The 12,071-nt window shown below is 42.1% G+C and overlaps 1 protein-coding gene and 1 long non-coding RNA gene across 6 annotated transcripts in view; one reads left to right on the top strand and one right to left on the bottom strand.

Annotated features, from left to right (window-relative positions):
• Positions 1–12,071, bottom strand: part of ENTPD1 (ectonucleoside triphosphate diphosphohydrolase 1) — a 153,395-nt gene that overhangs the window by 105,088 nt on the left and 36,236 nt on the right. The window lies entirely within an intron of this gene.
• LOC309635393 overlaps positions 62–12,071 on the top strand; it is a 43,864-nt gene continuing 31,854 nt past the window's right edge. The window contains exon 1 of the long non-coding RNA XR_014248811.1: positions 62–8,196. This is a non-coding gene — a long non-coding RNA (uncharacterized lncRNA). The remainder of the gene's footprint in view (positions 8,197–12,071) is intronic.

Genomic DNA, 12,071 nt, shown 5'->3' with positions numbered 1-12,071 from the left:
TCACCTCCCTGCACCCCACCTCCCTACACCCTCTACCTCTTCACTCCTCACCTTCCTGACCCCACCTCCCTACACCCCCACCTGCCTGCATCTCTCACCTCCCTGAATCCCCACCTCCCCTCATCCCTCACCTCCCTGCATCCCCATCTCCCTGCATCTCCCACCTCCCCACACCCAACAAAAAAAAAACCCATAACACTAATCAAAAGCAGCCCAGAAATTAAAATTTGTGAGAAACTTATCAAAACTATCACCTACTAGGAAAAGATGCACATGAAACTTCCCAGGCTAAAACTAAACCAATGGCAGGACACAAACAAACGTATGGACACCAAGGGGGGAAAGTGGTGGGGGAGGGGGGTGGTGGGATGAACTGGGAGATTGGGATTGACATGTATACACTAATATGTATAAAACAGATAACTAATAAGAACGTGCTGTATAAAAAATTTTTTAAATTGCTATAAATAAATAAATATAAATAAAATGAGACTACCCCATTCAAGGCTCAGTGTTTCAAAGCACATCTGGAGTCTGCATTAAGTTACAGATACTACACTTAAAGTGAGACCTCGACAGCCAGGAGCTGATCCAAAGCTTTCCAAACTGTTAGCCAACTGGAGCTTGACAAAAGAGCGAAATACAGTAGGAGAGACTAGGCCTCTTCAGGCTGGGGAATGGCAGACACAGAGGAGTCATGACAATATCCTCTCAAATATCTAAGGGACTATCCTATGGAGGGGGATTTAGATTTGGTCCATATCTCTATGGCCCAGAGGACAGAACTAGTGCTAATGTCAGAGGAAAAATGCAGGGAAGGAGAAATGTTTCAATTAAACATTAGAACGATCAGATTTTTCTAACAGAGCTGTCTAATATAGTAAGACAACTGTCTCTGGGTATTGCGGGGAGGTAAAATATAGGAGGGTAAGAAGAAACTTTAAGGATTCAATAGAGAATCCAACTTGATTGAGAAGCTGGACTGTGGATGTGGCTGGTCCCTGATGACTTTTTCAGACATCCATGGTGAGAAAAATAAAACAATGATATACTCTCTAAGACCCATTAACTATAAAATGAGGATAATAATAATATCAACCGGATAGAATTGTGTGAAGATAATAATAATATGTAAAAAAAGTCTTCAACATGAAGGACAGAAATGAAAACAAACAACAACAAAAAGAGGAAACAGGAGAAAGCTTCAATTTCTAGCCTCAGAGAAATAAGAAAATATTACATCTATGAGACCAAAAGTGTGTACAGTTTTGTTTAAAGAGATCAGAAAATAAAAACAAGCTTTTACAAATTTAAACTATAATAACTGAAATAAGAAATTTTAACAAATGGTTGAAAGATAAAGTTGAGGAAATATCCTAGAAGGTAGAGCCAACTGTCAAAGAGTAAAGAGAGAAAACAAATGAAATGAAAATTATTACCACAAGAGAGACATCTGACTAATAGGCCTTCTAGAAAGAGAGAACAGAGAAAATCGTGGGAAGGAAATTATCAAAGAAACCATATGAGAAAATTTCCCAGAACTGAAAGATCTGAGTTGCCAGATGGGAGGGGCTGAATGCCTAACACAATAGATGAAAAACACACACCAAAGTACATCAGCATAAATTTTAGTACATAAGGGATAAAGAAAAATCCTAAATGCTTCCTGGAAACAGAGGGTGGGGTGGGAGGAGCAAGTGATATAACAATAATTGGGAATAAGAATAGCATTGAACTTCAAAATTCTGATACACAAAGGCCTCAACATTTTTCCTCCAATGCACCTTTTCTCAGGAAGTTACTGAAGGGTGTGCTCCACCCAAATGAGGTAGTGAACCTAGAAAGAGGAAGAGATACAATACAAACTGAGAATCAACACAGGAGAGAGGTCAAGGGAAGCCCAACAAGACAACTATGCAGCTGGCCAGGAGAGCAGCCAGCTTAGACTAGAACAGGACAACAGATTCAGAGAGGAGGTTTTAAAAAAGGACAGACAGGGGGACTTCCCTGGTGGTGCAGTGGTTAAGAATCTGCCTGCCAATGCAGGGGACACGGGCTCAAGCCCTGCTCCAGTAAGATACCACGTGCCGTGGAGCAACTAAGCCCGTGGGCCACAACTACTGAGCCTGCACTCTAGAGCCCACGCGCCACAACTACTGAGCCCATGCGCCACAACTACTGAGCCCACGTGCCACAACTGCTGAAGCCCGCTTACCTAGAGCCCGTGCTCCACAACAAGAGAAGCCACCACAGTGAGAAGCCTGTGCACCACAACGAAGAGTAGCCCCCGCTCGCTGCAACTAGAGAAAGCCCGCACACAGCAACGAAGACCCAACACAGCCAAAAATAATAAATAAATGGATTTGCCTTAAAAAATAAATAAAAATAATAAATAAATTTAAAAAAAGAAGGACAGACAGGAAAAGAAGAGGGACAAAAAAGAAAAGATTACTATGTAGGAAATTATATCAAAGGGTTTGCAAAAAAAATTACTATTAGAGACATAGATGAAGAAATGAGACCTTATTAACACCAGCAAAAATGAAAAGTTGTACAGGAAAGGAAATCTAAGGCACAAACAATACTTACCTAGACATGCTAAGGTAAATATTGGATACTGATTTAACCAAAAATTGTGATATCACTATATGGAAGTGGTATGGAGAGGACAACCCTGGGGGAATGTAAGAAAGCAAAGTACTCAGCTACCACAATAGAAAGCAACAGATAACATCTAAATTAGCAGAGGAAGCACAAATGGCAAAAGAAATCCTAAAAAGATTTAAAGGGCTACTCTGGAGAATAGGGTTTAAGGGTGAGGGGAGGGTAGAAAGTGATGGGATGGGCGACTGCAGTTCTTTGCTATGATTATTAAACTTGACTTTTAATTATATGCATGTATTACTTTGGTAAAAATTGATATTGACTTTTTAAAAAGAAAAATCCTGACAGTCCATCAAATTTTAAAATTCCTGGGCTTCCCTGGTGGCGCAGTGGTTGAGAATCTGCCTGCCAATGCGGGGGACACGGGTTCGAGCCCTGGTCTGGGAAGATCCCACATGCCGCGGAGCAACTGGGCCCGTGAGCCACAATTACTGAGCCTGCACGTCTGGAGCCTGTGCTCTGCAACAAGAGAGGCCGCGATAGTGAGAGGCCCGTGCACCGCGATGAAGAGTGGCCCCCACTTGCCACAACTAGAGAAAGCCCTTGCATAGAAACGAAGACCCAACACAGCCAAAAATAAATAAATAAATAAATTTATTAAAAAAAAAAAAAATTCCTGTAGCCACTGAACTAGGCGGTTATCAAGGCCTGTTCCGCTTTGAGACTTATTTGATTTCCTCATGTCCTCTAGTGGATCTATTGTTCTGTGCTGGGAAACTTCATTTACAAGGCAAAGGAGCATCGTTGCCAATCTTACTATACCCATACGCTAAGAGTTTAACAGTTTTCAGTTTTGTAAACACATGTTCTTTTTTAATCCAATATAATTTCCTCATTTCACTTTCATTCTTATTTTCACCTGTTTCTGCTATTTGAAATTCATGAGTATTTCTTACCTGCTTAATTTTTTACTAGTCAATTAGTTACTTTTAATTTAACATTAAAAGTTTTCCACGACAGATTTTTTTTATGATTGCAAAATATTATATGCTTACTGTTAAAAATTAGGAAAATACAGAAAAGTGTAAAAGAGGAAAAGAAAATTCACTCTTTTGATCACCCATAAATAGTCCTTTTATGGACTTTCATAGTCCTTTTTTCACTATATATCTTGCCAGTCTTCCTCCTGTATATATTTCATGTCTACATTTATTAAATATTTTAACAAAATGGGTCTTGATTGTTCAACTTTATAACTTGTTTTTCTCCCAACAATGCTTTTTTTCTCTTGTCCTTGGGAATTCTTTCACAACATCATTTAATTATTTGGTTGTTTCACCTAGACATATACATTAGGTTATTTCTAGTTGTTCACCATTACAAACAATGCTCTAATAAATATCCTTGAAGGCACATCTATGCACACATCCAGGCTGCTTTACTTAGGGTGAGTTTTCATAGTAGATGTTCTGGGTCAGAGTGTGCACATTTTTAAGGCTTTGAATAATTATAGCCACATTTCCCTCTAAAAAAGTTTACCCATTGCCAACAATCTCGCCAACAATTTGGGCCACCTCTTCAACAACAATGGACATTTTTTTTAAAAAAACCAAAAAACTTTGCTTTTTGATATGTGAGAAACACAGCCCTGTTTGGGTGTTCAGGGGTCAGTGGCAGACCTTCTGGAATCTATCTTGGGGATATTCTGAGATGTGTAACTGGTATGTTTTCTATAGCATATTTTTGACATCTAGGATCATTTTACATATTAGGATGAATCATAAGAAATTGCCAATACTTGACAATTTTTGACCGTACAAAACTGTCAGTTTCAAAAGCTTCAACCTAATAAATATATTTGTAAATTGGGGAAGGTCTTATAGGCTAAGAATTGGCCAAATCGCCATTGCCTTTTAAAAGTTTCTCAGTTATGGAAGAGCCACCAGTACAACTTGCTCTAACGTGTAGGCCTTGCTGTGTTTCTGCCAACTGGTTGGATGGCTTGGGGTGAGTCAAAGTGAACCACGACTGGGGCAGGAGAGGGACTCAATCACTGGAGTCCACTGGAAGGTGGCCTTCCTATAGAGAAGCCCTACTGTGAAGCAGGATTTGGAAAGAAAGTATATAACCAATAAGGGTAAAAAGAAGTCAGAGAAACCTCAGGAACACTTTATGTGTATGAGGAAATGTCTAGTGGGTATGGCTCTTGACTAATAGAGAAATATTTGTCACCCTAAAGGGGAAAGGTATCTGAGGAGCACCATCGTCTCTCATGAAAACAGGTGTCTCTAACTGTTCAGAGTTCACGCCCACAGATGAATTAGAGGACTAGTTTGGCATGAGTGAAAGTTTGCAGGAAAAAATTATATGTCATCAAGGTCTAAGCGATCCTGCAGGACATCACTAACAAGAAGCTGAAATGTAACAGGAAGCATGGTGTCAAGGAAAAGGGTCTCTCAAAAGACAGCGAGCTGGACTCCAAAACACACTCAGCCACTGACCAGCTGAGTAACTTGGGCATATTCCTTCCTAACTCAGGACTTCAGTGTTTCTGTCACTCAGATACTGCTGTAATTTGGAGAACAATTTAGAAATTCTACTTTTAGGAATTTATCCTAAAGAAATCTTCAAAGACATGCACTGAGATTGATCCACAACAGTTTTTATAATAGTAAAATATTTGGAAATTTCCTAAATATTCCATAAAAGGTAATCATTAAATAAGTACATGGTATATGTTCAAATGATGGAATACTATATGCAGTCATTAAAAATCATACGGTAAAAGCCATTTGATTGTCATGACAAATTATAAAGTAAAATTGAAGATTGCAATCAGTATGAATAACATGGCTCCAAATTTTAAAAAAATAAATAATAATAATAAACAATAAAAAGTAAGAGAAAGAAGAGAACAAGAGAAGGACATGACAAAGAGGTATGAACAGTGAGCTTACAGAGAATTTTTATTTTCCTACTTGTTCTTTATGTATCCCAAATTTTCTGTAATAAACTTGTATTATTTGTGTAATTTTAAAAGACAGTAATGTAATTATTTCTATTTTAATGAAGAGATTTGAGAATACTCAAGTCCCTTCCAGTGCTAACATTCACTGAGTCTTTTTAAAATGCCAAATACAGAAATATCTAGACCACGTTTGAATTGTGATTTCCTACTCCTACCCTGCCCTTAATCTCCCTAAAAGTGTAAAGTCCTCCAAATCATTGGATTTTGCAAACAGATACACCATATGAAACCATAAGGCAGTTCTGGAAAGTGTAACAGTGACTAGGAGCCTGGGGTTTGGGCTATCTTCACAGTCTGAATGCTGGAGTGAGCACACTGAGAAAGACACATTTGTAAAAGAACACACTTCCTAGCCCTGTAGGGCCTCTGGCTTTTCTTTCAGAGAAAATGTCTGCAATCTGGATGGTCTATCAGCACCAGGGGTTACATGCCTTCCTATAAAAGTTTCCATTCCTAAAAATCTTTACAGAGAACTGATACTGGAGACTGTAAATAGGATACACAGGACAGAAACAGGCTATTTCTAGCTAAAGTGAACATTTGCTGTATCGTCTGCCAAGAATCCATTTCCCCTTCTTCTGGCACTAGGACTCTGAATTTCCTTTGAGGAACCATGCCTCCCTCACACTCAACCATGTTCTTCAGGTACCACTGATTCCTCCTTAGTTCAGGGAGGGAGGAGGGGGAGAGGAGAAGCAACAGGATGAACTCCAGTGAGAATTTTGCTCCCAGCACTCCACCAAACAGGCTCTTACCGAGATCACCATGGACCTCCACTGTGCTAAATGCAATGGTCAAGTCTTGGTTTCACCTTATTTGACCCATGAGCAGCATTAGATCCAGCCAACCACTTCCTCCTCTTAACACACTTTCTTTACTTGGATCTCAGGACAACATACTCTCCTAGTTTATCCCCCTCCTCCCACTCCAACACACACACACACACACACACACACACACACACACACACTCTTTCTCAGTCTTGTTGGATGATTTCTCCTCTTGTCCCCAACCATTAAATTTGTAGCATCCCAAGGCTCAGTCCTTGGAATTTCTTTTCTATCTACATTCACTCCTTTGGTGTTCTCATCCAGTCTCGTTGCATTTAAATCCAGTCTCACTGAGTTTAAACACAACCTAATGACCCAAATTAGGGTCTCCAGCACAGTCTTCTCCCCTGAACTCCAGACTTGTATATTCATCTGCTTAATTCAAAAACTCCATGTCAAATAGGCATTTCTTTTCTTTTTTCTATTTTTTTTTTTTTTTTTGGCCATGCTGCGCAGCATGCAGGATCTTAGTCCCCTGACCAGGGATCGAACCTGCGCCCCCTGCAGTGGAAGTGGGGAGTCTTAACCACTGGACCATCAGGGAAATCCCAAACAGGCATTTCTTATCAAAGGCATCTCAAACTTAAAACATCCAAAACTGAGATCCTGAGCTTCCCACTCAAACATGTTCCTCCTACAGTCTTTCCATTTCAGCTCAAGGCCACTCCATCCTTCTAGTTTTTGGAAGGCCCAAAACCTTGGAAAGAAATGTGCTTCTCTCTTTGTTTTCCATCCAGATCCAGTCAGGAAATACTATTGGCTCTGCCTTCAAAATCCAATCACTTCTTGGGAGAGTTCCCAAGAGGGTAGAGTAGGAAGCTTATATCTTCTCATGGGCACACCAAAATTACAACTATTTACAGAGCAACTATTGATGAGAAAGACCAGAACCTACCAGAAAAGATATAAAGAAGGAACTACAATGAGATGGGTAGGAGGGGCAGAGGCACAATATAGTCAAGACCCATATCCCCAGGTGGGTGACCCCCCCAAAGGAAAGAATAATTACAATTGCAGAGGTTCTCCCCAAAAAGCGAGGGTATGAGCCCCACATGGGGCACCTCAGCCCTAGGGTCCTGCATAAGGAAGTCGAGCCCCCAGAACGTTTGGCTTTGAAGGCCAATGGGGCTTACTTTTGGGAGACCCAGAGAGCTGTGGGAAATAGAGACTCCATTCTTAAAGGGCTCACACAAAATCTCACATGCTCCAGGACCCAGGGCAGAAGCAGTCATTTGAAAGGAACCTGGCTCAGACCCACCTGATGATCTTGGAGAGTCTCCCAGAGAGGCAGGAGGCAACTGGAGCTCACCCTGGGGGCACAGGCACTGGCAGCAGGCATTTTTTGGAGCTCATTCTACTGTGTGGATACTGGTGCTAGCAAGCTCCATTTTGGAATCCTCCCTCTACTTTATTAGTCTTGGGACCTAGCCCCAGCCCCGCTCACCAGCCACTAAGCAGCAGTACTGGGATGCCTCGGGCCAAGCAACTAGTCAGGCCAGGACACAGCCCCACCCACAGCAGGCAGGCTGCCTTAAGATCCCCTGAGCCCAGAGCCATCCTTGGACACAGCCCTGTCCATCAGAGGACCCAGAACCTAGCCTCACACACCAGTGTGCAGGCACCAGCCCCAGGACACCCCGGGCCCTGGCCCCACCCACTAGTGGGCAGACACCAGCCCCAGGACAACCGCAGCCCTGCATCCTGCCACGGAAGGACCCAGCCCACCACCAGCAGGTAGGCACCAACCCCAGGACCCACTGGGCCCCAGCTCTGCCCACCAGCAGATCAACACCAGCTCCGAGGCAAGTTGAGCCCCTCAGCCAGCCACACTGGGATGGGGCCTCACTTACCAGCAGGCCAACACAAACTCCAGTACATCCCAGATCCTGCAGCCAGCTGTGTCAGGAACTGGCCCCACCCACCAGCAGTCCAACACCTGCTCTTGGACCCCTGGGCTCTGGAGCCAGAGACTCTAGGATCTGGCTCTGCCCACCAGTGGGCCAGCACCAGCCCTGGGACTCCCTGAGATCCAGCCCCACCCACCAGCAGGCTGACACCAGCTTCAGGACCCCCAGGGCCCTGTAGCCAGAGACCTTGAGACATGTGTCCACCCACCAGTGGGCCAACATTATCCCTGGGATCCCCTGGGCTCTAGCCCCACCCACTCAGGTCAACACCAGCTCTGAGATACCTTGGATTACTCAGCCAGCTGCCCCAGGTTCAGCCCCACTCACCAGCAGGCCAGCACCAGCTTTAGGACACCCCAGAACCCACAGCTAGCCATGTCAAGAACAAGCTCCACCCACCACCAGGCCAACACTAGATCAGGGAACCCTGACACCACAACCACCACCCCAAAACTTGGCTCTGCCCACCAGTGAGCCAGCGCTAGGCTTGAGACCCCTGGGGTTCTGCAGCCAGCTGCCTTATGACCCAGCCCCACCAACCAGCAGCTAGCAGCCCCCACACAAGGCAGGACCTGGAAACCAACCAGACTGGGGGCCAGCCACACCTACCAGACCATCCACAGCAGTCAGCCTGCTGCAACAGAAGGACTCAGCCCACATAGGGGCACCCCTAGAGCATATAGCTTTGGTGACCAGCAGGGAGTGTGCTGCTGGGACTCATAGGACATCTGCTCACTTCTCTAAGGTTGGGAAATATAACCAACCTGGCAGATACATAGAAATAAAAACAGCAACTTAGGCAAAATGAGGTGACAGAGGAACATGTTCCAAAGGAAGAAACAAGATAAAATCCCAGAAGAAAAACTAAGTGAAGTGGAGATAGGCAATCTATCCAATAAAGAATTCAAGGTAATGATTGTAAAGATCAACGAACTCAGGAGAAGAATGGATGAACAGAGTGAGAAGTTAGAAGTTTTTAACAAAGAGAAAATAAAAATAAGAACCAAACAGAGATGAAGAATACAATAACTGAAATGAAAAATACACTAGAAGGACTCAACAACAGACTAAATGATATAGAGGAATGGATCAGCGAACCAGAAGACAGAGTAGAGGAAATCACTGATGCTGAACAGAAAAAAGAATAAAAAGAAATGAGGAAAGTTTAAGAGACCTCTAAGATTATATCAAGCATAATCAGCTGACTTTTCAGCAGAAACTCTGCAGGCCAGAAGAGAGTGGCACAATATATTTAAAGTAATGAAAGGGAAAAACCTACAACCAAGAATACTCTACTCAGCAAGGCTTTCGCTCAGATTTAATGGAGAGATCAAAAGTTTCATAGACAAGCGAAAACTAAAAGAGTTCAGCGCCACCAAACCAGTTTTACAAGAAATGTTAAACGGACTTCTCTAAGACATAAGAAAAGGCCATAACTAAAAACATGAAAATTACAAAAGGAAAAAGCTCATCAGTAAAGGCAAATATACAATAAAGGTAGTAAGTCAACCACATACAAAGCTAGTAGCAAAGTTAAAAGACAAAAGTGATAAAATCATCTATATCTGCAATAAGCAGTTAAGGGATACACAAAACAGAAATATGTAAAATATGTTGTCAAAAATAGTAATCATGCTCAACATTGTTAATCATCAGAAAAATGCAAATCAAAACCACAACGAGATACTATCTCACACCTGTTAGAATGGTTATCATCAAAAAGAACACAACAAATGTTGGCGAGGATGCGGAGAAAAGGAACCCTTGTACAGTGTTTTTGGGAATATAAGTTGGTGCAGCTACTATGGAAAACAGTATGAAGGTTCCTCAAAAAACTAAAAATAGAAATACCATGAGAAATACCATGATCCAGCAATTCCACTCCTGTGTATATATTCAAAGAAAACAAAAACACAGATTCAAGGAAAAGATACATGCACCCCCATTGGTCACAGCAGCTCTATTTACAACAGCCAAGATATGGAAGCAACCTAAGTGTCCATAAACAGATGAATGGATAAAGAACATGTGGTATATATATACAATGGAATACTACTCAGCCATAAAAAAGAATGAAATTTTGCCATTTGTAACAACATAGATAGGTATTATGCTTAATGAAATAAGTCAGACAGAGAAAGACAAATACTGTATGTTATCACTTATATGTGGAATCTAAAAAATAAAACAAATGAATGAATGTAACAAAACAGAAACAGACTCACAGACATAGAGAAAAAACTAGTGGTTACCAGTGGGGAGAGGGAAGGGGGAGGAGCAAGACAGGGGCAGGGCATTAAGAGATACAAACTACTACGTATAAAATAAATAAACTACAAGGATATATTGTACAGCACAGGGAATATAGCCCATATTTTATAATAACTTTAAATAGAGTATAATCTATAAAAATTTTGAATCACTGTGCTATACACTCAAAAGTAATATAATATTGTAAATCAACTCTACCTGAATTTTTTAAAATCCAATCATTTCTCACAACTTCTACTGCTACCACCTAGGACTAGACACAATCATCTCTCACTGGTATTATTGCAGTAGCCTCCCAACTGATCTCTCTCTTCCACCCTTGCCCCCTTTCAGTCTATTCTCCACAGAGTAGCCACAGGGAGCCTATCAAAACGTGAATTGGATCCAGTCACTACTCTGCTCAAAACCCACAGTGGTTTCCCATTTCACTATAAGTAAAGCCAAAGGTTAACAATGGCCTGCAAGACCCTAGACAGTCTGTTTAGTTCAAATCCACCTCTCAGCTCTCACCTCCTGCATTTTTTTTTCCTTTTTTTTGGCCACATGGCATGTGGGATCTTATTCCCTGACCAGAAATTGAACCCACACCCCCTGCATTTGAAGCATGGAGCCTTAACCACTGGACAGCCAGGGAAGTCCCTCAGCTCTCACCTCCTTGTCACCTCTCTTCAACTCAGCCACACTGGCTTCTTTGTTCTTCCTTAAACACTTAATTTCTCTGCAGGACTTTGTATTTGCTGACCTCGCCACCTGGAACATTCTTCCCAGAGAGAGCCACATGCTGGACTTCTTTACCTCTTTAAGGTCTTTCTTCCCAATCACCTTCTATTTTACCACCTTATGTAAAATTGTAACCTCCCAATACTTCTCAACTCCCTTTCCTGCTTTGATTTTTTCTTAGTACTTATCACTAACATACCATACATCTTACTTTTTTTTTTTTTGCTAATTATCTGTCTGCCCTCACCCCACCCCTCCAACCAGAACATAAACCCTGTGAAGTCAAGGATTTTGTTTTGCTTTCCACTGTATCCTCAGTGCCTAGAACAGTGCGTGACATATACTCTTTGCTCAATAAATATTTGTTAATGAATGAGTCCATCTTCCTTCCATTGGCTCTTTTTTTTTTTTTTTTTTGGCTGCACCATGCAGCTTGCAGGATCTTAGTTTCCTGACCAGGGATTGAACCTGGGTCTGGCGGTGAAAGCACGGAGTCCTAAACCACTGGACCGCCAGGGAATCCCCCCTGTTGGCTCTTATCCTTCAAACATAATCAAGTCCACTCTAGTCTGCAACATTCTTCCCTTGATCCAACTCATCCCTCACGTCAGCTCTCTCTTTCCCTCCACCACCTCACTTCTTGAGTTATCTAATAAGCTCAATGTTCCTACTTTCTTAACTTCTGCTGTTTAACCTCTTAATATTCTACTA

This window comes from Balaenoptera borealis (assembly GCF_965194805.1).
Source record: "Balaenoptera borealis genome assembly, chromosome: 10".
Taxonomy (NCBI): domain Eukaryota; kingdom Metazoa; phylum Chordata; class Mammalia; order Artiodactyla; family Balaenopteridae; genus Balaenoptera; species Balaenoptera borealis.
Note: the sequence above shows the minus strand (reverse complement) of the source record. Positions and strands in the feature narration are given on the sequence as shown.